General features: G+C 46.5%; 1 pseudogene; it reads right to left on the bottom strand.

Moving 5' to 3' along the window:
* LOC137625913 (uncharacterized) overlaps positions 1–15,318 on the bottom strand; it is a 455,952-nt pseudogene that overhangs the window by 22,543 nt on the left and 418,091 nt on the right.

The raw sequence follows: 15,318 nt of genomic DNA, 5'->3' as shown, positions 1-15,318 counted from the left end.
CCACAGGTGGCGCTGGTGAGTACACCCCCTTCTAGTATAGTGATAGCTGGCGTATCCCTCCCGTAGAATTCTGTCGGGCAACGGAGTTGACAGCTACATGATTATCGGGTAAGTTTAATATTGAAAAATGATGTCACTACTTCGCGGATTTTCACCTATCGCGCCCGCGTCTGGAACCTATCTACCGCGATAAACGAGGGTTCACTGTATACTCCTTCTTTGCTCCCATAGAGATTACATCAATGATTCTGTGAGCAATTCTTACACCATAGCCACTCCTTGAATTCATGGCTTTGTCAGCTATAGCTATACATACATAACTATATATATATATATATATATATATATATATATATATATATATATATATATATATATATATATATATATATATATATATATATATATATATATATATATACATATATATATATATACATATATATATATATATATATATATATATATATATATATATATATATATATATATATATATATATATATATATATATATATATATATATATATATAAAATTTATATATACACACACAAACACACATGCAGCATTCATTACTGAATAACATTATAAGGTATGGCCTCAAGATGATACTAAGAAAAAAATCAAATATTGTAGTTTAAAAACTTACTCGAGTTTTAAAATTTTTAAGAAGATTGTCGCTTTGCCGTTATACTGAACTTCACCCGTTATTATCACTGCTGATAACTAATAGAAAATAAATTCATTAGAATTTCTACACTTCACAATGAGTAATGTATAAAAACGTTATTTTTATTAGTAAAATAAATTTTTGAATATACTTACCCGATAATCATGTAGCTGTCAACTCCGTTGCCCGACAGAATACTACGGGAGGGATACGCCAGCTATCACAATACTAGAAGGGGGTGTACTTACCAGCGCCACCTGTGGCCAGGTACTACAGTACTTCTTGTTGACACCTCCTCAATTTTTCCTCGGTCCACTGTTTCTCTATGGGGAGGAAGGGAGGGTCAATTAAATCATGATTATCGGGTAAGTATATTCAAAAATTTATTTTACTAATAAAAATAACATTTTTCAATATTAAACTTACCCGATAATCATGTAGCTGATTCACACCCAGGGGGGTGGGTGAAAACCAGTGTACAAGATTAAAGGATAGCTAAGTATCCCGTATTTCATATAATCAGTTATCTCAAAATAACAATGAAATAATAAGTACCTGGTAAGGAAGTCGACTTGAACCGTTACTCTGCCTTTTTTTTAAGTTCGTCTTCCTTACTGAGCGCAGCGTTCCTCTTAGGAGGCTGAATCAACTCTAAGGTGCTAAAGTATATAGGGCTGCAACCCCTACTAAAGGACCTCTACACAACCTCTAACCCAGGCGCTTCTCAAGAATGAATTGACCACCCGCCAAATCAAAAGGATGCGGAAGGCTTCTTAGCCTACCGTAACAACCATAAAAACAACAATAAAAGCATTCAAGAGAAAGGTTAAAAAAGGTTATGGGATTAAGGGAATGTAGTGGCTGAGCCCTCACCTACTACTGCACTCGCTGCTACAAATGGTCCCAGGGTGTAGCAGTTCTCGTAAAGAGACTGGACATCTTTAAGATAAAATGATGCAAACACTGACTTGCTCCTCCAATAGGTTGCATCCATTATGCTCTGCAGAGAACGGTTTTTATTAAAGGCCATCGAAGTAGCTACGGCTCTCACTTCGTGGGTCCTTACCTTCAGCAAAGCAAGGTCTTCCTCCTTTAAGTGAGAATGGGCTTCTCTAATCAGAAGCCTTATATAATACGAAACCCCATTCTTGGACATGGGCCTCGAAGGGTTCTTGATTGCACACCATAAGGCTTCTGATTGTCCTCGAATAGGTTTTGACCTATTAAGATAAAATCTCAGAGCTCTGACAGGGCAAAGAACTCTTTCTAGCTCGTTACCTACCATGTTGGAGAGGCTAGGTATCTCAAACGATCTAGGCCAAGGACGTGAAGGAAGTTCATTCTTAGCTAAGAATCCAAGCTGTAAAGAACATGTTGCAGATTCGGATGTGAACCCAATGTTCTTGCTGAAGGCATGAACCTCACTGACTCTCTTAGCTGTTGCAAGGCAGACGAGAAAAAGAGTCTTGAGGGTAAGGTCCTTGAAGGAAGCTGACTGGAGAGGTTCGAACCTAGGTGACATAAGGAACCTTAAGACTACGTCTAGATTCCAGCCTGGAGTGGGTAGACGACGTTCTTTAGTAGTCTCAAAAGACTTAAGGATATCTTGAAGGTCCTTGTTGGAAGAAAGGTCCAAACCTCTGTGGCGGAGAACTGAAGCCAACATACTCCTGTACCCTTTAATCGTAGGAGCTGAAAGGGATCTCTCATTCCTAAGATGTAATAGGAAGTCAGCTATTTGGGTCACAGAGGTATTGGTAGAGGAAACTGCATTGGCTCTACACCAGCTCCGGAAGACTTCCCACTTGGATTGGTAGACTCTACGAGTGGATACCCTTCTTGCTCTGGCAATCGCACTGGCTGCCTCCTTCGAAAAGCCTCTAGCTCTAGCGAATCTTTCGACAGTCTGAAGGCAGTCAGCCGAAGAGCGTGGAGGTTTGGGTGCAACCTGTCTACGTGAGGTTGACGTAGAAGGTCCACTCTTAGAGGGAGAGTCCTGGGGACGTCGACCAGCCATTGTAGTACCTCTGTGAACCATTCTCTTGCAGGCCAAAGGGGAGCAACCAGCGTCAGCCGTGTCCCTTCGTGCGAGATGAACTTCTGAAGGACTTTGTTTATGATCTTGAACGGTGGGAATGCGTAAAGGTCGAGATGGGACCAGTTCAGCAGAAAAGCATCCACATGAACTGCTGCTGGGTCTGGAACTGGGGAACAGTACAAAGGAAGTCTCTTGGTCATGGAGGTGGCAAACAGATCTATTGTCGGCTGACCCCACAAGGTCCAAAGTCTGTTGCACACGCTCTTGTGGAGGGTCCATTCCGTGGGGATGACCTGATCCCTTCTGCTTAGGCGATCTGCTGAGACGTTCATGTTGCCCTGAATGAACCTCGTAACTAGGGTGATGTTTAGACCTCTTGACCAAATGAGGAGGTCCCTTGCTATCTCGTATAGGCTCCTCGAATGGGTCCCTCCTTGCTTGGAGATGTAAGCCAAGGCTGTGGTGTTGTCGGAGTTCACCTCCACCACCTTGCCTAGCAGGAGGGACTTGAAGTTCAATAGGGCTAAATGAACTGCTAGTAGCTCCTTGCAGTTGATGTGGAGCGTTTCCTGTTCCTCGTTCCACTTTCCCGAGCACTCCCGTCCGTTCAAGGTCGCGCCCCAGCCCGAGTCCGATGCATCCGAGAAGAGATGAAGATTGGGGGTCTGAATCGCCAACGATAGGCCCTCCCTGAGAAGGAGATTGGTCTTCCACCACAAGAGAGTGGTCTTCATCTCTTCGGTGACTGGGATAGAGACTGCTTCGAGAGTCAAACCCTTGTCCCAATGAGCTGCAAGATGGAATTGAAGAGGGCGGAGGTGGAGTCTCCCTAGCTCGACGAACAGGGCCAATGATGAAAGGGTCCCTGTGAGACTCATCCACTGTCTCACCGAGCAACTGCTCCTCTTCAGCATGCTCAGGATGCAATCTAGGGCTTGGCTTATCCTTGGGGCCGATGGAAAAGCCCGAAAATCCTGACTCCGAATCTCCATTCCCAGGTACACAATGGATTGGGAGGGAATGAGTTGGGACTTTTCTAGATTGACTAACAGACCCAGTTCTTTGGTCAAGTCTAAAGTCCAGTTGAGACTCTCCAGACAGCGACGACTCGTGGAGGCTCTCAACAGCCAGTCGTCTAAGTAAAGGGAGGCTCTGATGTCCGATAAGTGGAGGAATTTTGCTATATTCCTCATCAGATGCGTAAACACCATAGGAGCTGTGCTTAGGCCAAAACACAGGGCTTGGAATTGGTAGACAACCTTTCCAAAAACGAATCTCAGGAAAGGTTGGGAGTCTGGATGAATAGGAACGTGAAAGCAAGCATCTTTCAGGTCCAACGAGACCATCCAGTCCTCCTGCCTGACCGCTGCTAGGACCGACTTCGTCGTCTCCATCGTGAACGTCTGCTTGGTGACATAAGCATTGAGCGCGCTGACGTCCAGCACCGGTCTCCAACCTCCTGTCTTTTTGGCCACCAGAAAGAGACGGTTGTAGAAGCCCGGGGATTGATGGTCCCGGACTATAACCACTGCCTTCTTCTGTAAAAGGAGCGACACCTCCTGGTGCAACGCTAGCCTCTTGTCCTTTTCTTTGTAGTTGGGAGAGAGGTTGATGGGAGATGTGGTCAGAGGGGGTTTGCGGCAGAATGGTATCCTGTAACCCTCCCTCAGCCAACTGACAGACTGTGCGTCTGCACCTCTCTTTTCCCAGGCTTGCCAGAAGATCTTGAGTCTGGCGCCTACTGCTGTCTGGAGAGGAGGAGAGTCAGTTTTTGCCTTTAGAAGCCTTGGAACCTTTCCTAGACTTGCTCCTGGAAGAGTCTGGACGGGAGCTTCCACGGCTGGGGGCTCTACCACGAAAGGGCGGAATAAACCTCGTAGCAGGAGTATCAGCCACTGGGGTGCGATAAGTCCTGGGGACTGAGGTAGCAACCTTAGTCTTACGAGCCGATGAAGCCACAAGATCATGGGTGTCCTTTTGTATCAGGGCCGCAGACAAGTCCTTAACAAGCTCTTCGGGAAACAGGAACTTAGAGAGCGGAGCGAAAAGAAGTTGAGACCTTTGACAAGGTGTGATGCTGGAGGAAAGGAATGAACAAAGCTGCTCCCTTTTCTTAAGCACTCCTGACACAAACATCGAAGCAAGCTCGCCAGATCCATCCCTAATAGCCTTATCCATGCAGGACATTAAGAGCATGGCTGAGTCCTTGTCCGCAGGGGAGGTCTTCTTGCTAAGGGCCCCCAGGCACCAGTCTAGGAAATTGAACATCTCAAATGCTCTAAAGACACCCTTTAGGAAGTGATCAAGATCGGAGAAGGTCCAGCAAACCTTAGAGCGCCTCATTGCTGTTCTGCGAGGAGAGTCTACCAAGCTTGAGAAGTTGGCCTGGGCAGAGGCAGGTACTCCCAAGCCTGGTTCCTCTCCTGTGGCATACCAAACGCCCGCTTTGGAAGTGAGCTTAGTCGGAGGAAACATAAAGGAAGTCTTTCCTAGTTGTTGCTTAGACTGCAACCACTCCCCTAAAATTCTTAACGCTCTCTTAGAGGACCTCGCAAAGACGAGCTTGGTATAAGATGACTTGGCTGGCTGCATGCCCAGCGAAAACTCAGATGGCGGAGAGCGGGGGGTAGCAGAGACAAAATGGTCTGGGTATACCTCTCTGAAAAGAGCCAAGACCTTGCGAAAGTCAATAGGAGGCGGAGAAGACTTGGATTCATCCACGTCTGATGAGGGGTCCAGGTGTGCAGCCTCATCATCAGAAACCTCATCACCAGAGTGTAGCGAAGTGAGAGGTAAGGTATGCTGAACAGCAGAATCAGCACGGGCTGGAGCAAAAACGCTTGTGGTTTCCTCCTCAAGTCTCTGTTGAGGGAACACCTGAGGCTCAGGTTGCAAAGGCTGGTCAAAAGCAGTAGCAGAAGGTAGGCGCATGGGTGGAGGAGGCTGAGTCCTGGCATGAGTGGCTTGCCTCAAGGGTTGCGCTTGCTGTAAGGTGAGCGGATGCGCAGTAGCAAGTTCCTGAGGAACGAGTTGAGGTTCCTGAGGTGTGAGCTGCAAGAGTTGGGGTAGAGGCTGCGCAGAACGCATAACTTGTCTCGCGAGTTGAGGTTCCTGAGGCGCAAGGCTAAGGTGTTGAGGTCGCTGCAGCGAGAGCTGAGGTGTCTGCCTCATGGATGGGAGAGGTTGTTGTACCTCAAGAGAGTGTTGCCTCACTGGTGGAACCGCAGGTGGAAGCGGAGGAAGTAAGGTATAAGCTTCCTGTTCCCATTGCTGAGGTTGCCTTAAGGAAGGCGGAGGTAGCTGCACACCACCGGAAACTGGAAACTCAGAACGTGGTAAAGTATCCTGAGGAGCCTCAACATCGTACGCCTGGCAGGCAGGACTGCGGTTAGGCGGAGCGATCGCAGGAGGAGGTGTAACCTTCTCAGCCTGACACTCACGCATCAAGACCGCAAGTTGTGACTGCATGGACTGCAGTAGAGTCAACTTGGGGTCGGCAGACACTAAGGTCTGCTGAGGCAAAGCCTTAACAGAAGAGATCTGTTGCGGCAGCACCTTACTCCTCTTAGGAGGAGTACCTTCAACTGATGACTGCGGCGAGTCAGAGCTGATCCAATGACTGCAGCCAGGTTGTAGAGCTCTTGAGGTTTGGACTCTGAGTTTGAGAGGTCTTGAGACCTGAGTCCAACGTTTCCTCCCTGACAATTCTTCAGCAGACGAGCAAAAGACGGGCTCAATCGTCTGCGGGTGGGAGTGACGGTCTCTGGAAGACACTCCCGCAACCACCGAGGATACTTCTGTGCGCCGATCAAGGCCTGCCGAACCCTTTTGCCCTTCGACATTGCTTCTCCCCTGGGCTTGGGAGCTTGCAAGAGGTCCCGGACTGGGAGGACGACTGGCACGCACAGAAGTACCCTCACGCACCACACTGACACTGACACTAGCACTTGGCACTGCACTGACACTAGCACTCGTCACAGCACTGGCACTATCACCACCCACTGCACTCTTGACCTTAAGTTCCTTGACTTCGGCCATAAGAGACTTATGATCACTAACCACCGACTCCACTTTGTCACCTAAAGCCTGAATGGCACGCAAAACAACAGACATATCTGGTTGAGGGCAAATAGTAGGTTCGGGGGTAGCCACTACAGGGGGAGGAAAAGGTAGGGGATCATGAGGTGAGGAAAAAAGTGAAGAGCGAGAAGAACTTCTCCTAACTCTCTCTCTCTCTAACTTGGTTGAATACTTAAGAAATCGGACAAAATCAAGTTCCGAAAGTCCGGCGCATTCCTCACATCGATCTTCCAACTGACAGGGAGTTTCCCTACAGTCAGAACAAGCGGTGTGAGGATCTACCGAGGCCTTCGGAATACGCCTATTACAAGACCTACATCGTCTATGGGGTGGGGCTTGTGAAATGTCAGACATCTTGAATCAAAGAGTTAGCCAAGTGGGGATTCCAAATCAAGCAAAAAGATCGTTAACCATTAATCAGAACTAAATAATAGCTATCTAAGCTAATATAGAAGTTTTCCAGTAAAGCGACAGCCGAAATCTGAGAGAAATACTTCACCAAAAGCCGTGAAAATACTCCAAGATCATAAGCGTATCCCAGAACGTCTTGCCGGAAGCACGACAGAGGAAAAATTGAGGAGGTGTCAACAAGAAGTACTGTAGTACCTGGCCACAGGTGGCGCTGGTGAGTACACCCCCTTCTAGTATTGTGATAGCTGGCGTATCCCTCCCGTAGAATTCTGTCGGGCAACGGAGTTGACAGCTACATGATTATCGGGTAAGTTTAATATTGAAAATTATTAAATTTTCTACTCTACATTATTTATTAAATACTGTATGCAAGTACTCAACAGAAAAATTTATTTAAAAATATTCAACTTAAGAGAAAAACAGAATACTGTATTAAATTTACATAAAATTATATTTCATTACCTCTTCTTTCTACATATGTCATTTTAGTGCAAAATAAATTATTCTTAAACTCACTTTTTCCTCCAGTGTTGACGAAAAATTCTTGAATTCTTGAGTATCAAAACTTTTTAACAAATCAGTATAATTTCTATTCGTGATTCTAAATTGGACTTCTAAAGCATTAGGAACTGGAAAAATAAGCATGGCATGAGTATTTCAAAACTAATAAACCAAATATGTAAAAGCTATTATACAATGCAAAAGCTCAAGTCACATACATTGTTTATATTATATAGTAATGTATATTACAAAAGATACAAATATTCATCATCTAAAGCTAACAACTCTTTTCTTATAAAAATATATCTTTAGTTATTTGTATATTACAGAAATACATCATGAATACCATAATTATTCAATCCTTAAATACATAAAGTATCAATAAATAACAGTCCTTACTAATTTCATGACGCCAGAAAATGCAAAAACAAGAAAGCAGCATTCTATAATCAAAATTTTACTGGTTTTTTATCAAAAAGACATATAAAAGTAGTAAAATATATATACTTTTATAGGCCATAAAACAAACTAAAAAGATTTTATATGTATGATAAAGCATGCTTATTTCACACCATTCAATCTATTCTTTCTGCTAATGAATTTGAAAACAAATGACTACAAACAAAAGGTACAAAATAATTGCTTAAAAAATCTTCAATGACCTCTAAAAATGTTTTACTGACACAACTTCCCCTGGATCTTGAATCCTTGGCTAGAAGTGGCAAAGTTAAACGTAGACTAATATTTACTTCTGGAAAAAAAAAAATGAAAAAATGCATGAATTTACTTACTAAACACGTCCTCTCTAACATCATCTATTTTCCCTTGTGACCCACTTCCACTGCCAACATTTGTTCCACTGTTAAGGAGGCCTGATGTACCAATATTTGACATACCGAGCCTGCCTGCTGTCGGATGAAAGAGATCAACAATTATCATCACATGCATATTTAGTTTTGTACATTCAGTGAAATCTGTTATAATTCAGCATAAGCCATGAAAGAATAATATAACATGAGTTTTAAGTCTTCTCACATTAGTAGTAAAATGTTATTTTTATTAATAAAATAAATTTTTGAATATACTTACCCGATAATCATGTAGCTGTCAACTCCGTTGCCCGACAGAATTCTATGGAGGGATACGCCAGCTATCACAATACTAGAAGGGGGTGTACTTACCAGCGCCACCTGTGGCCAGGTACTCAATCATTTGTTGTTGACACCTCCTCAATTATTGCTCGGTCCACTGGTTCTCTCTGGGGAGGAAAGGGAGGGTCGATTAAATCATGATTATCGGGTAAGTATATTCAAAAATTTATTTTATTAATAAAAATAACATTTTTCAATATTAAACTTACCCGATAATCATGTAGCTGATTCACACCCAGGGAGGTGGGTGAAAACCAGTGTACAAGATTAAAGGATAGCTAAGTATCCCATATTTCATATAACAGTTATCTCAAATAACAATGAAATAATAAGTACCTGGTAAGGAAGTCGAATAGAACCGTTACTCTGCCTCTTTATTTAAAGTTCGTCTTCCTTACTGAGCGCAGCGTTCCTCTTGGAGGCTGAATCAACCCAAAGGTGCCAAAGTACACGGGGTTGCAACCCCTACTAAAGGACCTCTACCAAACCTTTAACCCAGGCGCTTCTCAAGAATGAATAGACCACCCGCCAAATCCAAGGATGCGGAAGGCTTCTTAGCCTACCGTAACAACCATAAAAAACAACAATAAAAGTATTCAAGAGAAAGGTTAAAAAAGGTTATGGGATTAAGGGAATGTAGTGGCTGAGCCCTCACCTACTACTGCACTCGCTGCTACGAATGGTCCCAGGGTGTAGCAGTTCTCGTAAAGAGACTGGACATCTTTCAGATAAAATGATGCAAACACTGACTTGCTCCTCCAATAGGTTGCATCCATTATGCTCTGCAGAGAACGGTTTTTATTAAAGGCCAACGAAGTAGCTACAGCTCTTACTTCGTGGGTCCTTACCTTCAGCAATGCAAGGTCTTCCTCCTTTAAGTGAGAATGTGCTTCTCTGATCAGAAGCCTTATATAGTACGAAAGCCCATTCTTGGACATGGGTCTCGAGGGTTTCTTGATGGCACACCATAAGGCTTCTGACTGTCCTCGAATAGGTTTAGACCTCTTCAGATAATATTTGAGAGCTCTGACAGGGCAAAGAACTCTCTCTAGTTCGTTACCTACCATGTTGGAGAGGCTAGGTATTTCGAACGATCTAGGCCAAGGACGTGAAGGAAGCTCGTTCTTTGCTAGGAATCCAAGCTGAAAAGAACATGTTGCAGATTCAGTTGTGAAACCAATGTTCTTGCTGAAGGCATGAACCTCACTGACTCTCTTAGCTGTTGCAAGGCAAACGAGAAAAGCAGTCTTGAGGGTAAGATCCTTGAAGGAAGCTGACTGGAGAGGTTCGAACCTAGATGTCATAAGGAACCTTAAGACTACGTCTAGATTCCAGCCTGGAGTGGAAAGACGACGTTCTTTAGACGTCTCAAAAGACTTGAGAATGTCTTGAAGGTCCTTGTTGGAAGACAGGTCCAAACCCCTGTGGCGGAGAACTGAGGCCAACATGCTCCTATATCCTTTAATCGTAGGTGTTGAAAGGGATCTCTCATTCCTAAGATGTAGAAGGAAGTCAGCTATTTGGATCACAGAGGTATTGGTAGAGGATATTGAATTGGCTCTACACCAGCTTCGGAAGACCTCCCACTTAGACTGGTAGACTCTACGAGTGGAAACTCTTCTAGCTCTGGCAATCGCACTGGCTGCCTCCTTCGAAAAGCCTCTAGCTCTAGCGAATCTTTCGACAGTCTGAAGGCAGTCAGCCGAAGAGCGTGGAGGTTTGGATGCAACCTGTCTACGTGTGGTTGACGTAGAAGGTCCACTCTTAGAGGTAGAGTCCTGGGGAAGTCGACTAGCCATTGAAGTACCTCTGTGTACCATTCTCTTGCAGGCCAAAGGGGAGCAACCAGCGTCAGCCGTGTCCCTTCGTGCGAGACGAATTTCTGCAGAACTTTGTTTATTATCTTGAACGGAGGGAATGCGTACAGGTCGAGATGGGACCAGTTCAGAAGAAAAGCATCCACATGAACCGCTGCAGGGTCTGGAACAGGGGAACAATAAAGCGGAAGTCTCTTGGTTATGGAGGTGGCAAACAGATCTATGGTAGGTTGACCCCACAAGGTCCAAAGTCTGTTGCACACACTCTTGTGGAGGGTCCATTCCGTGGGAATGACCTGATTCCTTCTGCTGAGGCGATCCGCTGAAACATTCATATCGCCCTGGATGAACCTCGTGACCAGAGTGAGGTTTAGACCTCTTGACCAAATGAGGAGGTCCCTTGCGATCTCGTAAAGGCTCCTCGAATGGGTCCCTCCTTGCTTGGAGATGTAAGCCAAGGCTGTGGTGTTGTCTGAATTCACCTCCACCACTTTGCCTAGCAGGAGGGACTTGAAGTTCAACAGGGCTAGATGAACTGCTAACAGTTCCTTGCAGTTGATGTGGAGTAATCCTTGTTCCTTGTTCCATACTCCTGAGCATTCCCGTCCGTCCAAGGTCGCACCCCAGCCCGAGTCCGATGCATCTGAGAAGAGATGAAGATTGGGGGTCTGGATGGCCAATGATAGACCCTCCTTGAGAAGGAGATTGTGCTTCCACCACAGGAGAGTGGTCTTCATCTCTTGGTTGATAGGGATAGAGACTGCTTCTAGAGTCGAGCCCTTGTCCCAATGAGCAGCAAGATGGAATTGAAGAGGGCGGAAGTGGAGTCTTCCTAGCTCGACAAACAGGGCCAGTGATGAGAGGGTCCCTGTGAGACTCATCCACTGTCTCACTGAGCAATTGCTCCTCTTCAGCATGCTCATGATGCACTCTAGGGCTTGGTTTATCCTGGGGGCCGATGGAAAAGCCCGAATATCCTGACTCTGAATCTCCATTCCCAGGTACACAATGGATTGGGAGGGAATGAGTTGAGATTTCTCTATATTGACTAATAGACCTAGGTCTCTGATTAAGTCTAAAGTCCAATTGAGGTTCTCCAGACAACGACGACTCGTGGAGGCTCTCAACAGCCAGTCGTCTAGGTAGAGGGAGGCTCTGATGTTCGATAAGTGTAGGAATTTCGCTACATTCCTCATCAGATGAGTAAAGACCATAGGAGCTGTGCTTAGGCCAAAACACAGGGCTTGGAACTGATAGACAACCTTTCCGAAAACGAATCTCAGGAAAGGTTGGGAGTCTGGATGAATGGGAACGTGAAAGTATGCATCTTTCAAGTCCAACGAGACCATCCAGTCCTCCTGTCTGACCGCTGCTAAGACCGACTTGGTCGTCTCCATCGTGAACGTCTGCTTGGTGACATACTCGTTGAGAGAGCTGACGTCCAGCACCGGTCTCCAACCTCCTGTCTTCTTGGCCACAAGAAAGAGACGGTTGTAGAAGCCCGGGGATTGATGGTCCCGGACTATAACCACTGCCTTCTTCTGCACAAGTAGCGACACCTCCTGTTGCAATGCTAGCCTCTTGTCCTCTTCTTTGTAGTTGGGAGAGAGGTTGATGGGCGATGTGGTCAGAGGTGGTTTGAGGCAGAATGGAATCCTGTAACCGTACCTCAGCCAACTGACAGACTGTGCGTCTGCACCTCTCTTCTCCCAGGCTCGCCAGAAGATCTTGAGTCTGGCTCCTACTGTTGTCTGGAGAATCTGAGAGTCAGTTCTTTCCCTTAGATGTCCTGGATCCTTTCCTAGACTTGCTCCTGTGAGAGTCTGGACGGGAGCTTCCTCGGCTGGGGGCTCTACCACGAAAGGGCGGTATGAACCTCGTAGCCGGGGTATCAGCCACTGGGGAGCGATAAGTCTTGGGGACTGAGGTGGCAACCTTAGACTTACGAGCCGATGAGGCTACAAGATCGTGCGTGTCCTTTTGTATCAGGGCAGCCGACAAGTCCTTAACTAGCTCCTCGGGAAAGAGGAACTTTGAGAGTGGAGCAAAAAGGAGTTGTGACCGTTGGCAAGGTGTAATGCTGGCGGAAAGGAAGGTACACAGTTGTTCCCTTTTCTTCAACACCCCTGATACAAATAACGACGCTAGCTCACCCGATCCATCTCTGATGGCCTTATCCATGCAGGACATTATTAGCATGGCAGAATCTTTGTCCGCAGGAGAAGTTTTCTTGCTGAGGGCTCCCAGGCACCAGTCGAGAAAGTTGAACATTTCAAATGCTCTGAACAACCCTTTCAGAAAATGATCCAGGTCTGAGAAGGTCCAACAAACCTTCGAGCGTCTCATAGCAGTTCTCCGAGGCGAGTCCACCAGACTTGAGAAGTCAGCCTGGGCAGAGGCAGGTACTCCTAAGCCTGGTGCTTCCCCTGTGGCATACCAAACGCAACCTTTCGAAGCGAGCTTCGTTGGAGGGAACATGAAGGAAGTCTTGCCAAGGTGTTGTTTAGACTGCAGCCACTCCCCTAAGATCCTTAAAGCCCTCTTGGAGGATCTAGCTAGGACAAGCTTAGTATAGTTGGACTTAGCTTGTTGTACGCCCAGCGAAAACTCAGATGGTGGAGAGCGGGGAATAGCAGAGACGAAGTGGTCTGGGTAAATCTCCCTGAGTAGAGCCAAGACCTTACGAAAATCAATCGACAATGGAGAAAGCTTAGATTCGTCCACGTCTGATGAGGGATCAAGGTGTGCCTCCTCATCATCCGACACCTCATCAGCAGAGGGTAGCGAAGCGATCGGACCAGAATGCTGAACCGCAGAGTCAGAACGGGTAGGAACAATAACAGTGGTTTCCTCTTCCAGTAACTGTTGAGGGAAAACCTGAGGCTCAGACTGCAAAGGCTGAACAACAGACGAAGCAGAAGGCAGGCGCATGGGTGAAGGAGGTTGACTCCTAGCAAGAGAGGTTGAACCCAAGGATTGCACAAGCTGAGCGGAGGACGGAGGCGGAGTAGTCCGTTCCTGTTCCTGTGAGATGAGCGGAGCATGATGAGGTTGAGGCTGCGCAGAACAAGGTAAAGTTCTCGCAAGCTGAGGCTCCTGAGGCGCAAGTCCAGGGTGTAGAGGAGCTTGCCTTGAGGAGGGTTGAGCTCGCTGCAGCGATGGCTGAGCAGACAGACTCACGGAGGGGAGAGGTTGTTGTACCCCAACCGAGAGTTGCACCACTGGTGGAGCAGCAAGGGGAGGCGGAGGAAGAGTGGAATAACTCTCCTGATCCCAAAGCAAGGGTTGCCTTAAAGAAGGCTGAGGCTGAACACCACTGGGAACAGCGAACTCCGAAAGTGGCTCAACATCGTACGCCTGGCAGATGGTGCTGCGACCAGGCGGAGCAAGTGCAGGCGGGGCGAGCACAGGCGGAGCGAGAACAGGCGGAGGGAGTGTAGGCGGAGGAGGAGGTGCAACACTCTCAGCCCGACACTCACGCATCAAGTCCGAAAGCTGAGCTTGCATGGACTGAAGCAGGGTCCACTTGGGATCGGCAGAAACGATAACAGACTGAGGTAAAGTCACAGTCGGGCTCTGTTTTGGCAGAACCTTACTCCTCTTGGGCGGAGTACAGTCGACAGATGACTGAGGCGAGTCAGAGCTGAGCCAATGACTGCAACCTGGCTGAGCACTCGCGGACTGGACTCTACGTTTAAGCGGCCTCGAGACCTGAGACCAACGTTTCTTCCCTGCTAGTTGATCAGCGGACGAGAATAAGACGGGCTCAATCGTCTGCAGGTGGGAGTGACGGTCTAAGGAAGACACGCCCGCAACCACCGAGGATAGTTCTGTGCGCCTAACAAGGCCTGTCGAACCCTTAAGCCCTTCGACATTGCTTCTCCCCTGGGCATGGGAGCTTGCAAGAGGTCCCGGACTGGGAGGACGACTGGCTCGCACAGAAAAATCCTCACGCACCACACTGGCACCACTAGCACTTGGCACTGCACCGACACTAGCACTCGTCACAGCACTGGCACTAATTCCACCCACTGCACTCTTGACCTTAAGTTCTTTAACTTCGGCCATCAGAGACTTATGGTCACTTACCACTGATTCTACTTTATCGCCTAAAGCCTGAATAGCACGCAAAACAACTGACATATCAGGCGGAGGGCACACAGTAGGTTCGGGGGTAGCCACTACAGGGGTAGGAAAAGGTAGGGGATCATGAGGTGAGGAAAACATAGAAGAGTGAGAAGAACTTCTCCTAACTCTACCTCTCTCTAACTTAGATGAATATTTTAAAAGACGGACAAATTCCAATTCCGAAAGTCCGGCGCATTCCTCACATCGATTTTCTAATAGACAGGGCCTGTCCCTACAGTCAGAACAAGCGGTGTGAGGATCTACCGAGGCCTTCGGAATACGCCTATTGCAAGACCTACATCGTCTATGGGAGGGGGCTTGCGAAACGTCAGACATCTTGTTTCAAAGAGTTAGCCAAAGGGTGATCCAAAAACAAGCAAAATTCGTTAACCGTTATATCAGTATTATATAAAAGCTATCTAGCTAATATAAGAAGGATTCCAGTAAAGCGACAGCCGTTAATCTGAGAGAATACTTCACCAAATATCCGTGAATAAACTCGAAGACCATAAGCGTATCCC

The sequence above is a fragment of the Palaemon carinicauda genome, chromosome 33 (assembly GCF_036898095.1).
Source record: "Palaemon carinicauda isolate YSFRI2023 chromosome 33, ASM3689809v2, whole genome shotgun sequence".
In the NCBI taxonomy this organism is placed as follows: Eukaryota; Metazoa; Arthropoda; class Malacostraca; order Decapoda; family Palaemonidae; genus Palaemon; species Palaemon carinicauda.
Note: the sequence above shows the minus strand (reverse complement) of the source record. Positions and strands in the feature narration are given on the sequence as shown.